Source organism: Nylanderia fulva, unplaced genomic scaffold (genome assembly GCF_048542155.1).
Source record: "Nylanderia fulva isolate GAGA-0341 unplaced genomic scaffold, ASM4854215v1 Scaffold6, whole genome shotgun sequence".
NCBI classification, from domain to species: Eukaryota; Metazoa; Arthropoda; class Insecta; order Hymenoptera; family Formicidae; genus Nylanderia; species Nylanderia fulva.
The window spans coordinates 2,240,912-2,266,407 of NW_028190698.1; the positions used below are offsets into that span (position 1 = coordinate 2,240,912).

Genomic DNA, 25,496 nt, shown 5'->3' on the forward strand with positions numbered 1-25,496 from the left:
GCGGGAATCTCGCTTTGCAACTTCCGCTTTTTTCTTTCCTTTTTTTCGTTCGATGCGCGCGCGACTGGTGCAACTCGCACACTATTACAGATGTACCTAATTTCGGTGGGATCATTTTACGACACCCCAATATTGCACAACGCGGCGTTGTAAAACCACCGAGGAATCCATTGAAAGAGAATCGATTGTGTATCCACATTCGAAACAACTCAAGACAAGACAATTGGATTTTGCAAAATATCTTTTTTTTCTTCTCTTCGCTACGCATAACGAAGAAGTTCATAATTAAAGAAGAACACAGAAAATCTCTTCTCCTCTATCCAAGCTAGACTTATTTTTCGTTTCCTGCCTATAGTTTTCGAGAATCCCTGATTCGAAGAACACGCATATATCGCCTTCTCCCTCAAGATTTCTACATCTCTTGTGATATTCATCATATTACGCGTCATTGAGCAATCGCTTATTATCCATCGCGGCAAGAATGATCGAAGAGCGATCGTCAACGAGCGATATCTCTCGATAAATCCAGTCCGTCAAAATTCAGCCTCGCGAACAACGCGCGGATGAGGGTTAAGGAGTCTCTCCCTCTCTCTCTTCTTCATGTGTGCGCGAGTCAGGGGTCGTGCACGCTCCGCTCCGCCGTCGGTGGGTCGATATATGCAGCCCAGGCGACGGGGAAGAGGGTGGCCAGGATTCCCGCGCGCGCCACCCTCCCATTTCCACCCCTGCCTTTCCCCCTCTTACCCCCCTCCACGCGACATGACAGGGGCGACCGAGCCGAGCCGGCTGTCATTTCCACATACAGCCCCACGTTATTCCGAGGGCCGAAATTTCCGATCTTTAACAACGCGCCGCGCAAAGGATGCCGATTTCCGCGGAATCCGCGTGCAATTTATGCGGCTGAATCGAAAAAAAAAAAAATGCTTCCCTTTCTTGAAGAAATTGATGAATGATATTGAGATTTATGGGAGATTCACGATATTTACTTTCCGAACGGAATCCAGAGGATCGATCGTCGCGTTGCGAGCAGATTTGCAAATCGGATGATTCTTTCCTCCTCGAAATTATTCCGGTGTGATTAGAAACGCGTTCTCTCTCGAGACGCGGTTACGGCAACGTTCGCTCGTGTACGGCTATAAACCAAGAGAGGCCGAATCCTGAAGGCCTCTTTAAGCCTCTTCAGAGAAGGCCCGAGAGTAGAGGAGGCTCAGTTCGAGAGGACAGGTTCTTCGTCCTTCTTCGACGCCGGTATCTCGTCTTGTCTCACCTACACCGACTTCTTCGTCTCTTTCTCTCTCTCTCTCTCTCTCTTTAAACCCGCGGGCTCCTGCGTTCGCTGATAGTGCTCGCTCACGGTCCGAACACCTGGCTGGACGAGCGAACCGAATCCCCCGAACACGCAGGAATTTTTCCTACCTCGTTCTGCCGTAAGATAACGAAGCTTGTTGCGGCGTAGCTCAGGATCGCGTAGATTCAAGGTCCCGAATTAATCTTTCTAGAAATAATTTTTTTTTCTTCGTTGGAGCAGAAGAAGATTGAATGAGTCGATCAAATCGCGAAATCTAATGAAACGTAATGATAAGCATCGTCGAAGAGTCTTCTAGTCGTAAACTAAATGAGAACCTCGAGCTAAAGAAAGGAAGAGGAACAGAGCAAGTAAGAAAGAGCGAGAGAGAGAGAGAAGCAGCGATCTTCAAAGTAGGCAGAGAAGGATGCACCGAAGGAAGACAGGAAGCTAAGGAAAGGGACCGCGATAGAGTGGATGATAGAGGGGAACCGAAGGACGAGAAAGAGGCAACGAAGAGGGGAACGAAAGACGAAAAAAGAAGAAAGAAACTTCTAGCTTAGAAGATAGGCAGAAAGAGATAGAGGGAGGAACTCTTTCCGTGCGAGAGAAGACCACAAAGTCGAAGAGAAGGGGAAACATCAACGAAGGAACGAAGCGGCGTGGGAGAAGGACAGGTATAGGACACAAGGGTTTTAAGCTAGGCGCAGCATTCCAGGACCCGACCGTCCGTTTTCTCATCCCTTTCCTAGAATCAGGGTCAGCGTTAAGAGACGCGCTGGCTGCGTGATCGATGTGATTTCGTGTATTCGAGCGTTACCTCGTTGCTCGCCACGCGTTTGCGTTTGTCATCGCGTAAAGAGACGCGTCTTCATTGGACTTATATGGACTCGGGTGGAAAAGGGGATTCTCTATTCTCAGGTGGAGAGCTTAGTATAGCAGTCTGTTCCTAATAAACATTCAAAGTTTCACGCGACTCTATCTTTAGTTTCACACTTGTTACTCCGTGACACGCCGCATTTGAGCGGCAACGACAGCTAATACTACCTCTACTAGACGACTCGATGGAACGTTAGACTTCCCCTCGATATTTCAACAGTCACGGAGGCAATCGTATGCGAGTACCTCATTATCATATACTCATTTCTTCGGAAATTATCATATTTAGATATCGAGAAACTTTTTTTCTTTTTTTTTTTTTTTTATTAAACGATATTCCGAGATTAATGATTTTATCATATCTGCGAGGCGAATAGGAAATCAAGCGGAAAGTATAAAGTCGTCGATCATTCGCGAACTGCCATAACTATCCGGAGGAGAGAAACACAGAGGCGTATATATATTTATACATACGATAAGGCAATCGAAGCGCCGGTATACGACGAAATTGCCGCTGTCTAAGGGTTAATCGTATACGTGAGCCGTTCGAGAAGAGGATGGAAAAACTGCGCATCGGTAATAGTTCGCTCGTCGTGGCAATTTACATTCGAGGCCGGCTTTAAAGGGACGAGAGAGTGGACGCGCCGTTCCGGAATTTCGCACGCTTTTCCATTTATACTCTCACGAGCCGGCGAGGATCAAGGATCAAGGATCTATCCGCATGATTTTCCCGAGCACAACTTTCACCCGACCGAGGGACAGGAGAATGAAGAGAGAGAGAGAGAGAGAGAAAGGAACAGGAGTATCTCATCCGTTGCCAACTCTCTCTCTCTCTTTTCTTTCTCTTTCTCGGTCGCTTTTAAAGATAACCAAACTAAATGGCAGTTCTTAGATCAATCGGAAATTTGTTTCAAGTACAGAAATTCGATATGATTGCCCCCTATCAGAGCGAACGAGCAAAGAGATCCGCTGCATTTTCTTTAGTTTATTTCTATAAAACATAAACTATGTCCTCACTGCAACATTTTTAAGAAATATGGAACATCAACAAAAAGTTGCTCGTGTAAAGACGCAGCTTGAAACTTTCGGCAATAGCTAGCAACTTTTTTTAAGAAACACGGAACATCAACAAAAAGTTGTTCCTTCTTGCTTCAAGTGAGAACATAGAATTGCGTCCTCACTGGAGCAACACGAGCAACTTTTTGCCGATGTTCTATGATTTTTAAAAATATTGTTCATTGTTGCTTCAGTGAGGACACAGCTGATGAAACTTTCGGCAACAACCAGCAACTTTTTGTCGATGTTCCATGTTTCTTAAAAAAGCTGCTCGTTGTTGCTCCAGTAAGGACATAGCTATAAAGTGACTTCAAACTACGCAGTTCTACTACCAACATATATATTTCTCCCTTTCAAAAGCAAGAACCTGAACCTTGCGGCGTTCGCCAAATCGTCGAGTACACACATCCTTCTGCACCTTGTACTATTTTTATATGTTGCCCATCTATACCGAGATAGACGGCCTATGCGCTGTGCGAAAAGTCACGAAAAGCTTTGTGTTTTCGGGGGCTACGGCAAACAAAGTACGCTCGAGGAGGACTACGGGGCTTCCCGGGGCAGGTCGCTAGGCAACTGGCGCCCCCACCATCGTCCGCGGCGCGATGCCGCGCGTTCACGGGGTGTACCCGAATTAAATGATCCTCCGCACCCTGCGTTTTCTGCCTTCTTCGTTTTCTCGTCGGCAACCCGCGGAAGAGTCGTTACACTTTAGATACGTGAATCGCGCGTGTCGGCGCGCCAAATTACTCCAATTATCTTGGATGGGATAAGGAACGACGTTAATTGTTAATCAATCGACTGTGTTGCTATTTAAGGGAGGAAGAAAAAGAAGTAATCGGATAAATCGATACTGATGAAGATGATTTGCTCGCACAATGATCGCTTTGTCTTCTGTTTTGAGTGTTCTGTACTACAATTGCACTTTCTTTCGTTTGCTTGTTCGACGTTCTAACGACGGTAAGGGGTTTCGTATGTATATAGCTAACCTCGCGTGTGTTGATCATAAAATAGCTATAACGATGGGGAAGCCATCAGTTAGCATGTACGGTAATGAGGATAATGTCTGCGTTAGAGTTCTGCGTCGAATGCATCGGGAAAACGATGTTAAAGCAAAGCGAAATCGAAGTGTACTAGTAAGGTTGCGGAAGCTCTCTTTCTCTTTCTCTATTTATTGGTAATATTTTATCCTGCCAAGGAAACCGTTTTACTTTTTCAAAGTTGTATACTTTTAGGGAGGAGAAGGGAACTTGTATCGAGAACAGGAAGCGGTAAAATGATTTTTTGCCAAAAACGGTCGCAGGCTTTTCTCGTTCGTTCCGCAGCTCGACCGTCTTTCTTCGAAGACGAGAATGTACTGAAAAGTGGCAAGAATCAAGAATGCGGAGCTTAGGAAAAAATGAAGAGAGAGAGGCTGCGCGAACGAATGGCGCGCACGTGCGCCATTTTGAAAGTATACCGCAAGTTGAGAAACAATCTTTTATACTTTTTTCAAATTATACGACGCGCCCATATCGGATATACATACATATGAATAAATATATATATAATATATATTTTTATTACGCGTAACATCTATGTTTCTTCGTTATCAGAAATTGATCACTTTCCGCAACTTGTTCAGTTTCCAGATCTAAGGCTATTCATCGTCTAAAGTGATTCGTAACTTGGGACTAACTTGGTTTCAGCGCAATAGCGTTCGCCTAATTCCGTTCTAGCCGGTTAAGACCAATCGAACAAGTCGTTCTATGTTTCACGTTTCGGTACGACGTAGCCTTGGCACCAAGCAGGCGAGAAAGAGAGAGAGAGAGAGATATCGCGGTGTCAAGTTTCGGCGGGGTTCCACCAGTACAATCACACGTTAATGGTTAATTCTGGCATACCCCCATAAAGCCCCGCGGGTTCTTAGGAGCGCTTTTAAACCATCGGGCCCCGTACACACGCCGAGGAAATTAAAGTCCCTCGGGGCCGCTCTCTTCCCTCCCTCCAACCCCCACTTCCCGCCGCCCCTGTCCGACTGCCCGCCGTTCGTAAATTGGAGTAAACTAGACCTAACCCAACCTGAGTCGAGCGCCAGACCTAACTCATAGAACCACGGCTACGATACGCACGTATGACAAATAAACGTATACGCTTCGACTTTGCGTTTCTAACGCGCGGCCGAGAGACCGACGCCGCCTCCGAGATTCTAACGACGACGGGAGGCTCCCCAGATAGATACCGAGTGTCTAAAAAATCCTGATCTCGGATGCTTCGTTGAAGAAAAACAGCGCCCGGAATCAAACATTGATATATTTCTTATTATTAAAATCTTTAATTAAAAGTTTAAAAAATAAAATTCACTCGAATCTAACGGGTCAGCGATAAATTTTTTATTTTATTTTCGCTACGCAAAATTAACCATCAAAATTCGGATGATCGATCTCAAGGATCGCGGGACTCTCGTCCCGAAGCCGCAATCGGACGTCGAGCGTGACGGGGGAGAGAGAGAAACCGATCGATCGGTCGGTCACGATTTCACGGATCACCCCGTATATATGCCCGCGCGGCTAGAGAGATGGGTGGAACTCTCGTATCTGCGCGCCCGCGCGTTCAGATATATAGGAAGTGGACGAGAGAGAGAAGAAGAAGAGAGAGGCCTCCCTCTCTCTTTCCAACACCCGGTATAAAGGGGATATACACGCGGCTCGGCTGGTGAGCAAGGCCGACGAGCCCGTAGTAGCGCTCTATCGGCTTTAACAACGAGTTTCAGAGCTTTCTGCCCCCTTCCTCCCCCACCCCCGACCTCTCTCCACTCCCTCCTGCACCTCCTCGCCGTCTCCTTTTCTTGCTCGGTGTCTTTCTGAATTTTTCAGCCTTCTCCTCCTCGCGGCCTAACCGAACGCGAGACTCCTCTCTTCGCATCCGCTTCTTCTTCTTCTACTCCGAGCGAAGCTACGCTTCTTTTCCTCTCTCGCTCTCTCTCCCTTTTTTTCCCTCCTTTATCCTTTCGTCTCGCATGCCTCTCATCTCGCGCGGACACAAGTGCCGATTTATTATTTGTCGTTGCCGAATAGCGCGTTTCGTTTTCATTCGTTCACCATCAGTCGCGAACCGGAGAGATCGCGCGTTATCGAGCCCATAGTGCGGCGAAAAAAAAAAAAAAGGAAAATAAAAACAGAAGCGAGCTTTAACATGCGAGCTACGTTACGCGTCGTTATCGGACACTTTGTGTACATTCGACGAAATGTATACGTTTTTGCGCGACGAAAATTACTGCAATCGGAGACTTCGGAGAGGGAGAAAGAAAGAAGAGTGAGAGAAAAAGGTCGATACGCATACTTGGCAAAGTACACGCGATTTGTCGCATGTATACAAGTTTACCTGCGCGTTCATCATCCAGAGCCTAGACGGAAGACGGAATTCCTCCGGGTTTCGGCTATTTGCGACGACTTCTAATAGAGCGCTTCTCGCTCATTTTCTTGACGGAATTTAACAGCGTGTGAAAATTAGGTTACACGCGTGAATAAGGGGACAGGCGGCGAACGTTTTTAGCCTATGACGGATAGTGAAGGAGACAGAGCGAACGTAGCTGGCTCTTTGTGTGTGCGCGCGCGCGCGAGAAGAGACAGATACGCGTGGTTCAACACACCTCCATATGATTCCCCATACGTTTTCCCGAGTCGGCTCGCACGCGGTGGTTGTCGAGCAAAGGCCTCGTACGGAAGCGATTTGGTACTCCTCCGTCTGTGAGTTAAGAACTCTCATTACTCTCCCGCTATCACGCGATCTCTCACGCGCCAGTTACTTTTACGCCCTCCCAATTTCCGCGCGAAAATTCGCGATTTCGACGATAGATGTGAAATTCGAGACTCTTTTTTTTTGGGGAGGTTTTTTGCTCGAAAAAGTTCGGCGAGGCGAGAAGTCAAAGTTGACGCGGCGTCTTTGAACCCCGGCGGCGATGTCGCGTCTCGACGCGAAAAACGGAAAAGCGCCTTTAGCGTTAACGCGAAAAGCGCATTCGCGATCACCGCCCCTATCTGCCGTGTTCTGCAACGGGGTGATTATCACCTTATCAGATTGACGTAGCGTTTCTACCTATCGGGTGCGATCGCGCGCTGGACAACCGCGAGGAAATGTAATTCTCGACCTCGTTTAAAGGTCGCTCCCATTGAGAATTGTAAACTGCATCGAGAAATATTGCAGCGAGCAGAGAAGATTTTCCAGTTTTTTTCCTCGCGTACGAGTTGAACGTAGAATTGACGCTTTAAGCTAGGTCCTCGCTGAAGCAATAACGAGCAATTTTTTTAAGAAATTGTGGAACATTAGCAAAAGTTGTTGCTGAAAGTTCATAAGCTGCGTTCCTCCTCGTTGGAACAACAACGAACAATATTTTGAAGAAACATGGAACATGAACAAAAAGTTGCTAGTTGTTACTGAAAGTTTCATAAGCTGCGTCCTCGCTGGAGCAACAACGAATAATATTTTTAAGAAACATGGAACATCAGCAAAAGTTGTTGCTGCAAGTTCATAAGCTGCGTTCCTCCTCGTTGGAGCAACAACGAACAATATTTTGAAGAAACATGGAACATGAACAAAAAGTTGCTCGTTGTAAAAGAGATCAGATCCTATGATATAATATAAATCGATAGACGAGAAATATTAACTTATATTGTTTCATACCTTACATTAAGTCACATGATCAAAATTGAATTGGTATCTTTACTTTTGGTCATGTGACGTCTTCCGATACTGAAATCCAGCGTCACAAAATCAGCTTAAAACCTAGTATCCAGCGCTCTAAGGGATATTTCTAAACAATCATTACGAACTTTTATTTTCAGTCGTTTCATATCAACAAAATTAACATGCACGCCATATTAATGATTTCTTTCAAAGCGTCGGTATCGTACACACATACATATATACGTACGTATAGCTTACTCGAGAGCGGATAACGATTTTAGAGGTCGCGGAATATCCCGTCGAGAAGCGTCGTTGCGGAGTAAAACAGCCAACGAACGAACGAACGAGCGGGCGAAACAGGGTTAAAACGATCACGGGAACGGTCGGTCGCAGGGGGAAAAAAGATGGCGCCAACGAGATACACGCGTTTCGCACGCTACGCCGCCGATGCGAGATAAGACGCACAACTAGGTTACTCCACGCAGTTGCGCCATTCCGCTTAATTGCTCGACTTGGAGCAAGGTAGACAGCTCTCCCGGCGGCGGCTGATTAAAACGGCATAAGTAGAATTAATAAAAAAAAGGAGAACCCGACGCCAGACTTTTCCTATATAATGATGAATAGCGCCGACATTTAGAGGAATTTCCCTCCCGATGTCCGGGCTTTTATTAGGTCAACGAGACAGTTAGGTTCTCTGTACCAAGATTGACTGCAGTTTTGGAAAACCCCGACACCCTCCGGATTGGAAAAACCGAGGGAAAGATTGCGCCGCACAGTTGGAATTGCATCAGAATGTGATTGAGACACAAGTTGGGTAAAGGTAGACGGGTGAGATAGTGTTTTCTTCCTGAAAATTTGGCATTTGTCCCGAGTATATATTCTGCAACAGTTGTAAAACGATCTGTATGTAGGAAGTTCTTAAAACGTTTCGTAAGAGATCTCGCGTGAATGCTATACGGGATGATTAACAGAAGACGTCTCGTGACAATCTTTCTCTCTCTCTCTCCCTCTTTGACATCATCATCAGATCCATGTATGTAAAAAATGTATCAATTTGAAACTCGAAACGCGTACAACAGTTAATACGAAACTTGTCGATTTATTAGTATAACAATATAAATGAATATCGATTTATTAAATCATATGGATCTGATCTCTTTTAAACGGCATCAGAGTTTCTCCGATTTTTATTTCCTATAAAGGTTTTTCCCGAATTTTTCGCATCTAGTAAATCTACCGCGTCTCTTCGGATGAAAAAAAAATCTCAAAGCGGAGTTCCAACTGCAAAAAACCCTCTTCAGCACTGCTGTATACGTCGCTAGTGGTTAGAGGTCCCCTTCTTCTTCGTCGGTTCTGCCACCGACGAGAGAGCCAGTCGCTCCCTCTCTCCATCTCTCTCTCTCTTTTTCTCTTTCCGTCTCCTTCTTATCCGTTTCTCTCTTTCGCTCACACACAGCAATACGCTCAAGCGATATCATGCTGCGATATCTACTTTTGTTGCATGCCTGCGCTATCTCCATCCTGTCCCTTCCTCGCCGTTATTTCTCGTTCTTTCTCTCTCTCTCTCTCTCTCGTGTCCTTTCTTTCATATCCTCTCGCTGCGTCGCATACAGGTCGATTACTGCTGGCTCTACCCCCCTCTCGTCCCCTCCTCCTTCTCCCCCCTTCTTGTCAATAGAGTAAATTTTTAGCGCAATCACCTAGCCAACTGCACGCACTTGTCGTTTCGGATATAAAGCACAAGTACAGGTCAGCCAGGGGCGTAATCGGAAATTAATCCCGGCGGATGTGCGGTTTTGTTCCGCTCATGTGTGTGAAATAAGATTGCATAGTAGGTTATTGTCCTATTTGTCATAGATGTACGCATATTGAAATCTCTTTTCTTCTCCCTCACAGATTAAAAAAAAAATTCCATGTTTGTTTTGACAACGAATCGATAGCAGCTTCATTACGATGCTGAATGCACACAGATATGGGTAAGAATAATTCACAAGTTAATTTGAACCTATTCTAAACTATCTTGATGGTTTTATTGCCAGTTTTACTTTTTGCAAAATGGAAAAGTGTCCTTCCTGTAGCGATTGTTGTCGAATCCTTTTACAGGACATTTTCGAAAGAAACACGTACAATAGTCGTGCCGGAGAAGCTGCCTCGTTGCACGCAGCTTGTGTACGATGGCAATTACTGCCATTTCTACAAGGCTGTGGAAATATCTCTAGAAACTCTATAGCGAAGTTATTGTCACCGGGGCTTGGCTGTTCGCGCGAAACTGGCATTACTCGATACGCGAGCATCCGTCGTCTTTCGCAGCTACGATTCTCGTTGTTGCGCCGGAATATATCCGCAACAGAGAGGGTGCGTTCGCGTACTCTCAAAAGGACCGTCGATAATTATCACGGTAACGCAATTTGCATCCGTTTTCCCCTCAAAGTACCATCCCTAAAGCTATGGCCTCACTGGAGCAACAACAAGCAACTTTTTTAAGAAACGTAGAACATCGACAAAAAATTGCTAGTTGTTGCTGAAAATTTCATAAATTGCATCTTCGCTGGAACAACAACGAACAATATTTTTAAGGAACAGCAACCAAAAGTTGCTAGTTACTGAAAGTTTCATAAACTGCGTCCTCGCTGGAGCAACAACGAACAATATTTTCAAGAAACATGGAACATCAACAAAAAGTTGCTAGTTGTTGCTGAAAATTTCATAAATTGCATCTTCGCTGGAACAACAACGAACAATATTTTTAAGGAACAGCAACCAAAAGTTGCTAGTTACTGAAAGTTTCATAAACTGCGTCCTCGCTGGAGCAACAACGAACAATATTTTCAAGAAACATGGAACATCAACAAAAGGTTGCTAGTTGTTACTGAAAGTTTCATAAGCTGCGTTCTCGCTGGAGTAACAATAAACAATATTTTCAAGAAACATAGAACATCAACAAAAAGTTGCTAGTTGTTGCTGAAAGTTTCATACACAATAACTTTTTTAAATCACATGAAACATGAATAAAAAATTACTCCTTATTGTTCCAGTGAGGACGCAGCTTAAGGCTAGTTGTGAACGGTGTAAATTAATTAATCGCGAGAGATACAAATTTCGCTCTTCCTATATTCTGTCTCTCTGTTATAAAGCTTTATCCTCCAAACGAAGAAGAGAGGAGAGAGAGAGAGCCGAAATCTCATTAATTAGAGAGTTAAGTGACATCGATATCCCAGACCGAAATTCATAAAATCGATAATACGTAGACATGTATCGAAATATTTCACGTCTTCTTTATTTATAATGGGGAGACGATAAATCGCAGTATGTATGTATATATATTATAATGCACGAATGAATAAAATTACTTTCTTCCGCGTGTTCTCGTTCTCGTTTTCGTTTCGTTGCCTTTTCTCTCTCGAAACCTTAATAATTATAATTATAACAAAGATTCTCGAGAGTTCGCGCGCGAAGGTCAGAGAGAAAAAGTTTGTTAGTCAAGAAAACTGTCCTTCCTTCCTTCCTTTCTGACCTGAACTTTCAAGTTCCGTATAGCAATTTCTACAACTTTTTTCTTTCTCTTTCTCTCCACATCTCTCTACTCGAGCGCGAGTTTGAAGATCATATACGAGTCGAAACTTTCCGGAAGAAAGCGAAAGAGAGACGGTGCTCGTAAAGAAGAAGCCAGGAATATGCATATATAATTGGACGATATTTTTGATTTTACGAGGAGAAACAAAAGCTATAGAAACGATCGTTGCCGGCAAAGCGAATGGCTAATCGTCGCGCGAGAGGGACAAAACGAGCGAAATCGAGAAGAGGCCAAGAAAGAGAGAGAGAGGATACACCTTTATCTGTATACGAGAATGCCGCCAGCGGCATTAACTGACATCTCGGGAAAGTCAAAGGAGGAGAGGAACAATATTACAGGGTAGGATCAAAGGAGTGATGGGGAGAGATGAGGCACGGAGCAGCAGCAGAGGCGGAATAGTGTGTGTATGTGTCCCTTGAATGATTGACGGTCGGCCCGGGCCAAGAGAGGAGGAGATAGAACGATGGAGATCGAAGAAACGTAGAACCCGGAGTAGTGTGCTTTCCAAATGTTCTCCTAGCTCCGACCCACAGCGAGTGGGCATAGCCGGGATCATTAAGAGTTCCCCATTTTCGCCGGAGAAAACTCTCCTGCTGTATCTGTCGAGGTCCATTTGTATCCCCCTTACCGTGACGGATGCCGAACATAATAATTGCTCTAGAGAGATCGCGTAGATGTGTATACTTAAATATGTCTGGGGACGCATGTTTTGGATATATCACAGAATTTTCGGACATTTGTTTCTCGGAGTATCGCGATTAAGCCTTCTCTGTTATGGTGAACAGGTAACTCGAAGCTTTAAATGCTCGAAATATGTCGGCACTTTTCTTCTCTCGAAACAAAAAACACAAAGCGCCTTTGTATTCGAAAACCTTCTGAAATATAACGGTGAAGAATGTTTGCAATGTCCAGCTGCTATAAAAAAACTTGCCACAGTGCAATGTGTCGAAAACACGCGGGTGGTACCCAGGTAAACCCGTGCATTGATGAAGAGGTGAAAAATTATACGTTGACAGGAAGGTTGAGAGGATTTAAAAAAAAATCGAAAAAAAAATTATTTACATCTATAGATTTCAAGATGTGACGGATAAAATCTGTCAAACTTGTAAATATCGTTACACTTCGTGAATATAAAAATAAAAAAATATAATAAAATAAATAAATTCACAGTTTGTTGTATCGAGCTGATGCGAGAAAAGACTGTTCCAGTGTTTTGGACTTAAAGAGAAATTGATATCGCGCAAACTGACGGGAAATCGAACTCTCTTTCGAAGGTGCCGGGAACTCGCGTAGGTTATTGCGAATACCGTCGCGAGAAACGTCGCAAAAAAAAGGAGAAAAAAAAACGAGCAGGCCGGAAGGCGAGCAGTGGTCGTGCCAGTGTCAAGTCGACCCGGGCAAACAGGAAGCGAGACTTACGTCATGGTCCCCGACACAACTCGGTCGACCGCGTGTTGAACCGGTGGCACTAAAATCAAGATCGAGAGAGACGAAGGCAGAGTAGCTTCCATAAATTTTGTAAATCGCTCGCGATCGAACGAAGGAGGGTATAAATATGCGCTATAAGACGCGATTCGAACCGAAACATCGGAGGAAACTCAGTCGTTTGAATTTTTCCGTGCATTCAGAATCGCCAAACTCGGTTTTAAAAAGCGCAAAGCTCTCCGAAAAAAAGAGATGAAAAATTCCTTTGAGATACTTTCGAGATAAAATCGCGCGTGGAAAAGCCACAATGTGACTTTGACGGTATATTGTAATCCATATTCTCTTCTCAGTGTTCTCCTCCTCATCCTGTATAATGTACGTAATTAAAATTGACATGCGTTTCTCGGCGACATCGTCGTTCAGAATCGTTGAAAACCGAGTGACAAAAAAACACCGGCGACTGAACTGATTAATACATCGTGAAAGAGGTTGATAAATTGAAGTAAATTGAAAAGGAGGATTAATAATCTCTTCAAAAGCGAAATGTCTTCGGTTTCTCCTTCGTATCCAAAATACATAAAAATGACACGGTTTATTTACGAGGAGAAATTTATCGAATTTCAAATCTGCTTCCTCGAAAAATTTGATACTTATTTCTATAAGAATTCTCAAAGACAAAGAAATTCGTATATATATATATATATATATATATAATATCTCCCCATCTCACGGGTGCAAAAGAGTTTTTCTAATAGAATAATTGATATACAATTAATATACGATGACACGAGAAGGAAAAAAAAAATTTACCATTTACACGAATCGCGAACGCTTTCGCGATGCTGATAGGACAAAATTTCGCAATACGGCGCTAAGACGGTAAAACGACCGGTTCAAGGCACAAAGGAGAGGAGAGGCCTCGTCTCGTGTTTCTCTCTCTCTCTCTCTCTCCCTCCCTCTCTTTCTTCTTCGGGACACTCAAGCGGTCACGTCATTCAACAGGGATGAGAGGAGTACATGAAATGCACTCGCGACGCGCTGGTCCTACACGCAACGTGATGCGCGTAGGTAAGAGCGTAGTGGAGAGCCCCGCTTCTACTTCTTCTTTCACATCCCTCCCTCCTCTACCCTCACCTCCGCCTCGCCTCATGCCTCGCGCGTGTGAGTTTAAACACGTGCGCGTCCGTTCGCTCGCTCGAGCTCGAACTCGAACTCGAGGTAAAGACGTTCACTCGCTCGCGCGCGCGAGCTCTCTTAAGCTGCGTCCTCACTGGAGCAACAACGAGCAACCTTTTCTTAATATTCCGTGTTTCTTTTCAAAAATTGCTAGTTATTGCCGACAGTTGCAAGCTGCGTCCTCACTACTTGTTGATGTTCCATGTTTTTTTAAAAAAATTGCTCGTTGTTGCTGTGAAAGCTTTTTAAGCTGCGTCCTCACTGCTTGTTGATGTTCCATGTTTCTTAAAAAAGTTGCTCGTTGTTGCTGAAAGCTTTTTAAGCTGCGTCCTCACTACTTGTTGATGTTCCATGTTTCTTAAAAAAGGTATTCGTTGTTAATATTCCATGTTTTTTAAAAAAGTTGCTCGTTGTTGCTGTGAAAGCTTTTTAAGCTGCGTCCTCACTACTTGTTGATGTTCCATGTTTTTTAAAAAAGTTGCTCGTTGTTGCTGTGAAAGCTTTTTAAGCTGCGTCCTCACTACTTGTTGATGTTCCATGTTTTTTAAAAAAGTTGCTCGTTGTTGCTGTGAAAGCTTTTTAAGCTGCGTCCTCACTACTTGTTGATGTTCCATGTTTCTTAAAAAAAGTGTTCGTTATTAATATTCCATGTTTTTTAAAAAAGTTGCTAGTTATTGTCGAGAGTTTCAAACTGCGTCCTCACTGCTTGTTGATGTTCCATGTTTCTTAAAAAAGTTGCTCGTTGTTGCTGAAAGCTTTTTAAGCTGCGTCCTCACTACTTGTTGATGTTCCATGTTTCTTAAAAAAGTTGTTCGCTGTTAATATTCCATGTTTTTTAAAAAAAGTCGCGAGTTATTGTCGAGAGTTTCAAGCTGCGTCCTCACTGCTTGTTGATGTTCCTTAAATGTTTCTTAAAAAAGTTGCTCGTTGTTGCTGAAAGCTTTTTAAGCTGCGTCCTCACTACTTGTTGATTGTTCCATGTTTCTTAAAAAAGTTGTTAGCTGTTAATATTCCATGTTTTTTAAAAAAAGTTGCGAGTTATTGTCGAGAGTTTCAAGCTGCGTCCTCACTGCTTGTTGATGTTCCATGTTTCTTAAAAAAGTTGTTCGTTGTTAATATTCCATGTTTTTTTAAAAAGTTGCTAGTTATTGTCGAAAGTTTCAAAGCTGCGTCCTCACTACTTTTTGATGTTCCATATTTCTTAAAAAATTGCTAGTTGTTGCTGAAAGTTTTTTAAGCTATATCCTCACTACTTGTTAATGTTCCATATTTCTTAAAAAAGTTGTTACTTCAGTAAGAACATAACTTTATACACAGCTCCGTAATTTGGATCGTCTTAAATACGCGCTATTGTTCTACGAAACGCGGAGAAAGATTGTGAGAAATCGGAGAGCTCTCTAGATCATTTTTTTCAACGAGCTACCTTGACGAAATATATCTATATCGGCATAAAAATCAGGCGTTCAATCTTTGAAGAATCTTTTGAGAAATATATAAACTTATTCTCTCGTAAGCTTGTTGTTTTTCGAGCTTGAAACACGATTTGTTTTTTTAATCAATGATGGTATCCCTTTCAGTCCTTTAATTCAATTGAATTTAACCGGATAATATATATATATATATATATAAACATGTTGATCTTATTAAATATTCACAAATATATCCGATATGTAATCAGTATTAGTATATCATCGACAAAATTTAACACCATTATATTGCTAATATATCTGTTTGCGATGTCAGGCTATTAATAAAATATACGTATTTCAAATAGATATTTAACAAAGAAGAAACGGACGTATCGGAAAAAGACAGAAATACAACAAAATTTTAGTGCTATGTTTAAAAAATGTCATTCATTATCCGCGTAAATTTCCATTTTTAATACAAACTTTCAAATAATGAATGACAGTCTCTCTTTAATAATAATTTTTAAAAATAATAATAGTATTCTCTAAATCCCTATTGTATATCAATATTATATTGTTTACACCAAGAATATGTTGTTATATAAAACATATATTATAGTATGAAAAAGAGAGAGAAGAAACAGTAGTTTTAAATAAATTTGCAATAAAGGATGTACGAAAATGTCTTTCCATCTAACAATATCTAGTAAACTAAAATGATATTTTCTCTTTAATAATAATAATTTTTAAAAAATAATACTATAGTAATTCCTAAATTCTTATTGCATAATAAAAAAATTATACTGTCTACAAGGATATACATTGTTATATAAGACATAAGATATATATTATGGTGAGAAAAAAGAGACAGAGTAAAGAGTATAAGAGAGGTCCTTCTTCCATCTAATAATACCTAATAACATAACATAAAATAAGTTGGTATGCGCGCGCGCGCGCGTTATAAAACAACACCTGTTATATTCCTTTACACCAGCGAGAAAACTTATGGGTATCGGGGGAAAAGAGGGGAGACAAAATTGCTTTTTCCTGTAGTTTACGTATATGCGGGTCCGGAATTCTTCCCGCGGCTCGTTAGGAGAAGCGTCATTAATCGACGACGACGAGACGAGACGACGCGCATCGCGTCGTGGACGATTTCTGTCTCACGTGTTCCGCGAAAGCGCGCAATTTGGGGAACGTCGCGAGGCAAAAGTGTGCATATATACCGTGTGCAACATATAATGTAACGCGCGAGGGAGAAGGGGAAACTACTACTATACTACTACTTCTACCTCTTCTTCTTCTTCTTCTTCTTCTTCTTCTTCTCCTTCGGCAAAGTAGGCGGAACAACGCTCGCACGCACCTCTCGGCGCGTTCGTAACTCCGACGCACGAAATGATAGTCGTCAGAGCCAAATAAATGCCACTTTACTCGACACCGAACAGACAAACAGCAAACGATTGATACGATTGAGATCCCCTTTTTCCGTCGAAAAAAAAAGTGAACCGCGCTTTTGAAAAATTGAAGCGACGATTGCGAGGCCCGCGGCTGGAATGTTTAAAGAGGAAAAAAATGCATCGCGATGTAAACGTCAAAAATTTAGATAAATTCTCTACAGATTTATACGATGTATAGAACTGTAGAAACTTGGGTGATTACTTATAAGTGTGTAGGCTAAGAACTTTTATATATATATATAATTTATTTAGTCTTAATTTGATGAATTTTGATGAACACAATTAAGGGACAATTAATTTAAAGATAATTAACGGAGCAAGATATGAAACATTGAGTGTTGTAGAAAATGATACGATTTCTAAAATTATTCATTCATATATTTTTCTTTTAATTTTTTCAAATAATTTTTATCGAATTTATCTCTATTGAATGTTATAAATTGCGCATAACGTAATTCGATCCTTCTTTTTGTAATCTGTATACTGTTACTGTATCAATTTTTAGATATTATATAAACCGCAAGAATGTGGTGTAGAATTAATTGTGATCCTGCTTTGTTCACCTCGTTTGATTAAATGTTACTGCGTTGTTCACTGATATATACACATTTAATGCATAAACACGAGATAAAAACTTTTACGTTGAATTTCTGCAAATTGATTTGTTGCTTAAAACCTCGAAAATATTTCCTTTCTGTTTCCTCGAAAATTTCATCGTAAAATAACTTCAATCCGATGAACTTCGACGCAATTAGTAGACACAAGCTATTTATCGTGTAGTTATTGCCGCGAAAAAATATCTAGCTTAAGAACTTTGTTAGACCCTCCATCGCATAATGTTGCCTTAATGCGACAAACCGGTTTCCCACGTTTTTCCCACTTCTTCGTAACCTTCGTGTCTATGTGGTATAGGAAAAAAAAGATCCCGAAGCTTTGGATATAAACGCACGTATTATGCGTTACGCGTTATTAGATAAAAAAAATGTATATCGACCAAATCGATCAGAATGTATTAAAACGTAAACTCGCGTAATGCTCTCGCGCTGCAAATAAACGTAATGCAACGATATCGCTTATCTATAGCGAGTATCGAACCCGAGGTTTACGTCGTTGCATCTTGTCGAATGTTCTTTTTGCCGAAGAATCCGAGAAAAGCTTGTGTACACTTGTATATGTATATCGGCTATCATCCGTTAAATGAACAAGCGTTGTCCGAACGAACTTGGGATAGATAATGCAATCGTCTAATCGCGGCTACATTGATCGATAACGTGTACGCGATAAACGTAACAATACCCCGATGGTCATGAATCTTTTCTCGTGTCGATAAGAAATGCCGCTTTTATTAACTCCAGTACTTTTTTCCTCCGATTTCCACAGCTTTCCCTTTCGAGTTCCGCATAACTATAGAAATTCTATTTCTTTTTATTTTTATTTATCGTTTATAAAATTACCTTCTTTATCGCATTTATCATTTATTGAATTTTTTTTTTAATTTACGCGGCCAATATTTTTTACGCGAAAGATTCGACACGTAACTCGGATAAATATACTATTAATAGCGAGCAGACTCGGCATTATCGATGATAATAATTTATCCGGCCGATTAAACGCTTTGGTCGTAATTAAAATTTACTGAGAGCGAACTTACGAATTCGCATATATATACACGTGATTTGTTGGATTTGTTGATTTATCTCCTCTTCGCGCGGCCAAAAACTCTCGGCTTTCCTTATCCCGTTCGTGTTGTAACTCGCTAATGCGTGAGTGACTAATGTAATTGCTCATTACCGAGGCAAAAAGAGAAACACATGGATCTACTCCGGCCCCGGGGCGCGAATTATTAATATTTATTTCGCGGTGCATCTGTTTTTTTTTTTGTTTTTATAAGGCGTTTTTCACGACCACGTTTGACGCGCGTCAATCGCTCTTAACTAACGTCAAAACTAATGCCAGGCCATGAGATTCATCGGTTTGATATTAAAGGTATAATCATGCAAATGCGAAGGCCGATATACATACGTGTATGTCTAGTCGAGGAAAAATTTCTTCATTTGCGATTAATAAATTGTGCAACAAACGTGCTCAAACCGGAAACGACTCGATCGCGTATAATAGCGTGATTTTTGCATTTACTAGTAAACTTAAAACCGATAATTTTTTTTCGTCGCGTTTTTTAAGGAAATCCCGGAATTCGAATCGATGTTATCGGTCGAATGCAATTTTCGTAATTTCCGCTCTCCGGTTTATAATAATTGCATCAGGCGTTACAAAATAAACATACGTTTACGTTGTAATGATAAATAAAAGTTATGCCGAGAATAAAATACATTTTTATTCTTTAAATATATACGATTTTACATGTCAACAATATAGGACATTTTCAGCTGTCCTCTCTCATATTTTCTCTTTATGTATAAGTCTCTGGATTTATATTAAAAATACAAGATCGCAATGTAAACGATACATAAAACTATTAGAGAAACCATCAGAGGAGACCACGCGGTTTAAAGATCTAAAATAACAATGTGTAGCAAAATTACGATTCGAATGTATTTATTATGCATATATAGTGAATAAAATAAAAAAAAAGAATAGTATAGATTATAATTTTCCAATGCATACACACAGAGTATTATTTATACCAATTGATAATTACGCATTATGTCGCAAAATACGTAAACAAAAGATTATATAAATGAATAAAATTCCATTATAAATGATCCTTTTTTCCCTCTCAAAAAAATTCCAGTTTGCGGAAATTTGCCGATTATTTGTGCGGAACTGTATATATAATATGTTTTGTGTGAACTATCATCGATTGTGAAAAAAAAACTATCGATTCGCGCGATCGAGCTTGGTCCCTCATAAATGAGACAGAGAAAGAGAAGTACTCATCTAAAATAGTCGAGCATACCAGTTTTGGCGCGAAGTGCGAGCGGAAACAAAACACCGAACATCGAGTGGATTCCTCAGCAAAGCAAAACAAAAAAAAACACACACATACAAGAGAATGAAATTATGTTTCGGACCAAAGTATAGCCTACTGTCCGGACTACCGAAGCAATCTTTCGAGAGGAAAGGACGGTGTGGTCCTTCACGGGTGTCCCGTGAAATTGCAGCGCCAGATGGACGAAAATGACGGTGTCCCACATTATTGGCTCTATCCTACGCTGGCCTTTATCCTTATTCTACGACGCTGAAAAACACACAGCCAATGGAATGGATATATCGGCGATCCGCGGAGCGGCTGATAAAGCGAGGGAGAAAAAACGAAACAAATCCTGGTATTAAATAAATTTGCGTTAGAGCGGGAATCGCCTTTCTCGAAATAAAAGGAGGCATTCGTTCGGCGTGTCTTCTCTCTCTCACACACACACATACGCGCATACACGAACACAAAGCCACGTGCTGCTGCTGTTTTCGCTTACCCGGCTTCAATCTTCCCTCTGCGCAAAATTTTTCACGACGCACAGCATTTTTGCCTTCGATCGGGCGAACGGAATCATGGCTGGTCCCCCATCTCTCTCCTTCTTCTCCTCATCCTCCTATTTTCCTATACAGGACGTAAACATCTCGTCCCTTCCAGATATTTTGCTTAACTTTCGATTATTATTGCTCGATAATGATTTCGCGGGGAATTGATGAATTACACCGATATCGCGATGATGACTCGCTCCTTGACGTGTTTACTTTCTTACTATCATCTCTCATTGTTGATAAACATTAGATTAGATTGATCAAAAAAAAAAAAAAACAAAGGGAGAATTGACAGCTTTTTCTTCAAAAGTGACATATTTGTCGGATTTGAATTTTTCAATGAAATGTATACTTGCTAAATGAATAATAATTGCTTAGCAATTGGTTTGTTTACAATTAGTTCTCGGTAACCTCGTGCAACGACTTTTTGCGAATCTTTTCGAGTCGCAATTCGCCCCCTCCTCTTATACACGTGATACTATCGCGTTCGAAATATATCGGCTTGTTTCCCACTTACATAATCCGAACTCTCGAATCTTCGCGATAGCTCGGCTTGTTATCGAACTTTGAAAACTTACGCCTCGTGTCTTGCGTTAAATCTCTCAACTTTCACTTACCCTGAAAATCTCACGCTTTTTCTAGGTAAATCGCTTTCGTAGTAACTCACAAGTTCCGTTATCCGTTTGTCCTTAGGGGATTCATTGTCAATTCATCTTGTATCTACCTGTTTTTCTATTCACGGTGGAAACATGTTTTTTTCTTTGTTAAAAACCGGTCCCCGTTACAATTTTTGTATTTAATATTTAACACATTCATGTGTTAATTTAACATATTGCTGTTGTGTTCATTGAACTTAAATGTTAAATTATTAAAACAACTGAAAAAAGATGTAAAAATAACACAATGTGCATTTATTTTTAATTTTATACATAATAAATATGTTCTGTTTTATTAGCGACAAGATTTATCTGTTAAAATTTACAGAATAAATGTTGATTTTTATTTTATAATACAAGTGAGGGTGATAAAATCTAAAATTATTTTTAGTTAATTTTTACATTAAAACAATGTTAATTTTACACAAAATTTATTTTAAATTACTTGAAGTTTTGCATTTGTTTTGTATTAAAATATTAACACAGTATTTGTGTTTCCATTTAACACATCCATATTATGTTAAGTTAACACAAAAATTTCTGTGAACCGTTTGAAACATATAATATCTGTGTTAAAATTATCATAAATTTTTCAACTATGTTATTATCTCTCTTTAATCTTATTTTTACGCATGTCATTTTTATATGGCTTATATTGCTCCGTATATAATTTTCGAAAATCTATACCCGAAAAATAATTCTCCCTCCCGTTTTCGCGATGAAAATTCGAAATTATCGGGTCAGAAATTTCGTTGAAAAAGAAATTATTGCAAAACGCAAAACGACGACCCGACAGGGCTTAAACAAGGTTTGTTTCGCATAGATTGTTAGATAGCTCGTTTCGTGGGATGTTAGCGGATGAACGGATCTTTGACAGGGTTGTGCTGTCGATATCTGACAATAGATGTAAAATTACATTCGCGTAGCGAGAGAGAGAGAGAGAGAGAGAAAGACAAAGAGCTTTGCAAACGAGATCCAGTGTCGATCGCGTTGATCAAACTTCACGAGCTTATTTTCAGGCCGGCAACGCGTCAGAGTTTTCAAAAATACGAATTATCCGAAAAAAATGTCTGGGCTGCCTGAAAAATGAACCGCCGCATTTTCGAAATTCTGGGCTGCGATTTTAGATAAAGGAACTAACGACGGGGTGACATCTATATATACTAGCTAGGCGCTATCGATCGTAGTTAACGATGGGAGAAAGTACATTCGCAGATGTCCTGGTGCATTAAGAGAGAGAGAGAGAGAGAGGAAGCATAATCTTTTTTTAATCTTCCCAACTGTACGGCAGAACCGAAAATGGGGATAATCGCGGCTCAAACGCATAATTATGCGTATCAGATCCGAAGGAAACGATCCCAACTGCGTTATTTTCTCCGCAACACTTTGGATACATCTAAGTCGTCATTCTTCTTTTATATCCCGAATAAGTATTTACGATATTAATGATCCTGGCGAAACACTATCATTTCGCGACACCGATTGTCGTATTCAGTCCACGCTTCGTTTCGCCGAATTCGCTAAAGCAATCATCATCGCGAGTTTCTTCTAGAAAAGTTCAAGGCGTGTCTGAGAGACACCCGGTATAATTATCGTGTAAAAAAAGTCCTAGGCGGTTCGTAATTCGAATTATATAATACGCTAAAAAAAGAATTATGAAATTAATAAATATTTATTTCAATACTGCCTAATAAATCATTCACATATTTGAAACAAATAAATATTTTTCACATCCAATCGGTATTATTAGTTTCAAATAAATGATTTATTAGCAAGTATTTAAATAAATATTTATTCGAATTCAATAAATTCTTTTCTCAGTGTATGCATGCATTATTTAAAAGAATAGCAAAAATATGTCATTTCGAGATCAGTGACGTGATTAAACGTCAAAATAATGTAAAATGACATCATTTTGACGTTTAATAACATCACAAAATGACATATTTTTGCTATCTGGAGCTTCTATTTTTCTTCGAAATAATCGTCACATAATAGTTCATTAAATGTCAAAATAACGTTATGAAACGTCAAAATAACGTCATTTTGACGTTTAAATCGACATCAGTGTGCTATACTCGGGTAATCATCTCGACTCGGGTCTCGAGAACGCTCGCGTTCCGTCGGAAAAAGTTACCTGCGATTAAGCAGAACTCCACTGTGACGACTAGTCGAACGCGTCCGGCAGACAACGTTCCGTCATCTCGGACGCGGGAGAAGAGGATGAAGTCCTTTCCCACCTAGTATCCCGCACACATCACGTCTCTGTGTTTTTCCGGGAGACAACAATCCTACGTCACTTCTCGGGAAGAAGGCGGCCGAGCAGTAGCACCATAACCTCAACGGAGTACAAACGTATAGGAGCACACGACACGACACGACACGGCACGGCACGATGATGAAGACGGTGGATGATGATGATGATCGGCGCCTTCCCTTCGCGGAAGCGAACGGAGGGATCCGCGCGCACGACAAGCTACATCTCGGAGCAGGAACGAACAGGAACGTCTCGGTACGAAACACACCCGCGTCTCTCCTCTCGCGTGACGCTTCTACGTGGATTCGCCCTGACGATCTCGCATCTCCTTGCCCGAGAGGAAGAGAGAGAAAAATCTATCGCGTCGCTCCGCTGACGTTTCAACAACAAGCAGCTGCTCCGCCGCGGCTGTCAGTCGACGCCGCCGTCGGCGCTTCGGGCATATCTCCCTTTAATACGCGCCGGCCGGGCGTAGCTTAAAGTCGCGCGCTTTATCGCGGATTCTCGCGCGAGAATACATCCGCGGAGAATCCCGGGAGTCTCGAAAAGGTAAACTTTAGGCACTCGCGAATACTAGATTCACTTCGCGACGAGAAACCCACCAGCGACGGATGCCGGATCGTCGGGTGAGAGAAGTTTCGTCGTAGAAACAGTTTCGCAGCAACGGTTCGAACGTCTAACCTCGCCGGAACTTGAATATCTCTCGCGGATAAGTGCGCCGGGGAACGGAAAGAACGAAGGAAATTACGCGGCCGAAGACGCTACTTCCGGAGATAATCTCTCTCTTTCTCTCTCTCTCTCTCTATCTCCGGAGAGATCGCGCGACGAACACTCGAAGCGGCGCGACGCCTACACCGCCGAACGTCCGAATTGTGACTGCGGACTATGGGCTCGGGAGATTGGGAGTTCCCGCTGTGGCGCCAGAAGGGGGCGCACTGCGCGCCGCCTAGCGGCAGAAGCCACGCCTTTCGCGCGGGAGTTCACGCCCCCTGTCGACGATCGGAGCCGTCCTCTTTGCGGCGCCCGCTTCTGCGAACGATCGCGACGTTATGAACGCAGATGAAATTTGTTTTGCATCATTGCCGATAATTAATCGTATTAATACGTATTAATACGTTTGATACGGATTTTAGCGATTGAGATATTCGGATTCGTATTTGTGTATTATTCTCTAATAGCATAACGATATTCGAAAGATATTTATAAGATAATCAGAGGATATCCTCAGGATGTTCTCTGACCGTCTTCGGGATATGTGGGCTATTTTCTCTTTGGGACAGATCGCTTTCTAATTGAGAGATAATTAACTTTTCTATGAAAACATTGGGAATCGTTAATGAATAATTGAGCTATGCGACTGACCGTTTTGAACTCAAATGAATCGTCGAAAAGGTCGATGCTAATGAAGGAAAAGCTTTTTCGAGAGCCCTATATCGATAACGACGCGCGCATTCCAAATAATTAATATATCTTTGATTGCCTTGTGATTCATTTATGATATATATAGAGTTGCTCCATTCTTAATTCCGATTAAATATTATTATTTTTACTATTTAAAACGAGCATAAAAGCATATTTTCTTAAGTGTCGTACATGTTTAACATTAGTTTAATGTGACCAATTTTGCACTATAATTTAGTTTGAGTCATCGCTACTTATTGTGTGTGACGTCTCTGATTATGTTGCAATATAGATTCCAGATAATAAATGTCAAATGTCATTATTTTTACCCCTATGATTTTGCAATCTTGCTAGAATTGACAAATTGGTTAAATTTATTAATATCGATATGTATGACGTTCAATAAAAGAATGTTTCTTCTCTTTCTTTTTTGGAAAAATGTCTAGTTGACTTGCCAGAGAAAGAATTCTAACTTAAATACGCTATTTTCATATTTTGTAATAAATCGTATATTATTTTTTTTTTTTTGCGTTGGTAGCTTAAGATGTGTTTGTTCCTCGACATAAAATTCGATAGTTGTTAAAATTCTATAAACGTTATCTCGAAGCTATTTATAGTTGTACAATGAAAAATGCATTTCCTTGATCGGTATAAATATAAGACGCAATTTTATGTTCTATTTTCATTACCAGGCTACATTTTGACAATTTATCATGCAGCGATGCAAGAGTCGCTTTTATATCTAAAATAATATCTTGAATCCAGATGTAATAAATAAA

General features: G+C 41.1%; 1 protein-coding gene across 1 annotated transcript in view; it reads right to left on the minus strand.

Moving 5' to 3' along the window:
• Positions 1 to 25,496, minus strand: part of wge (BAH domain and coiled-coil containing protein winged eye) — a 62,382-nt gene that overhangs the window by 36,074 nt on the left and 812 nt on the right. The window lies entirely within an intron of this gene.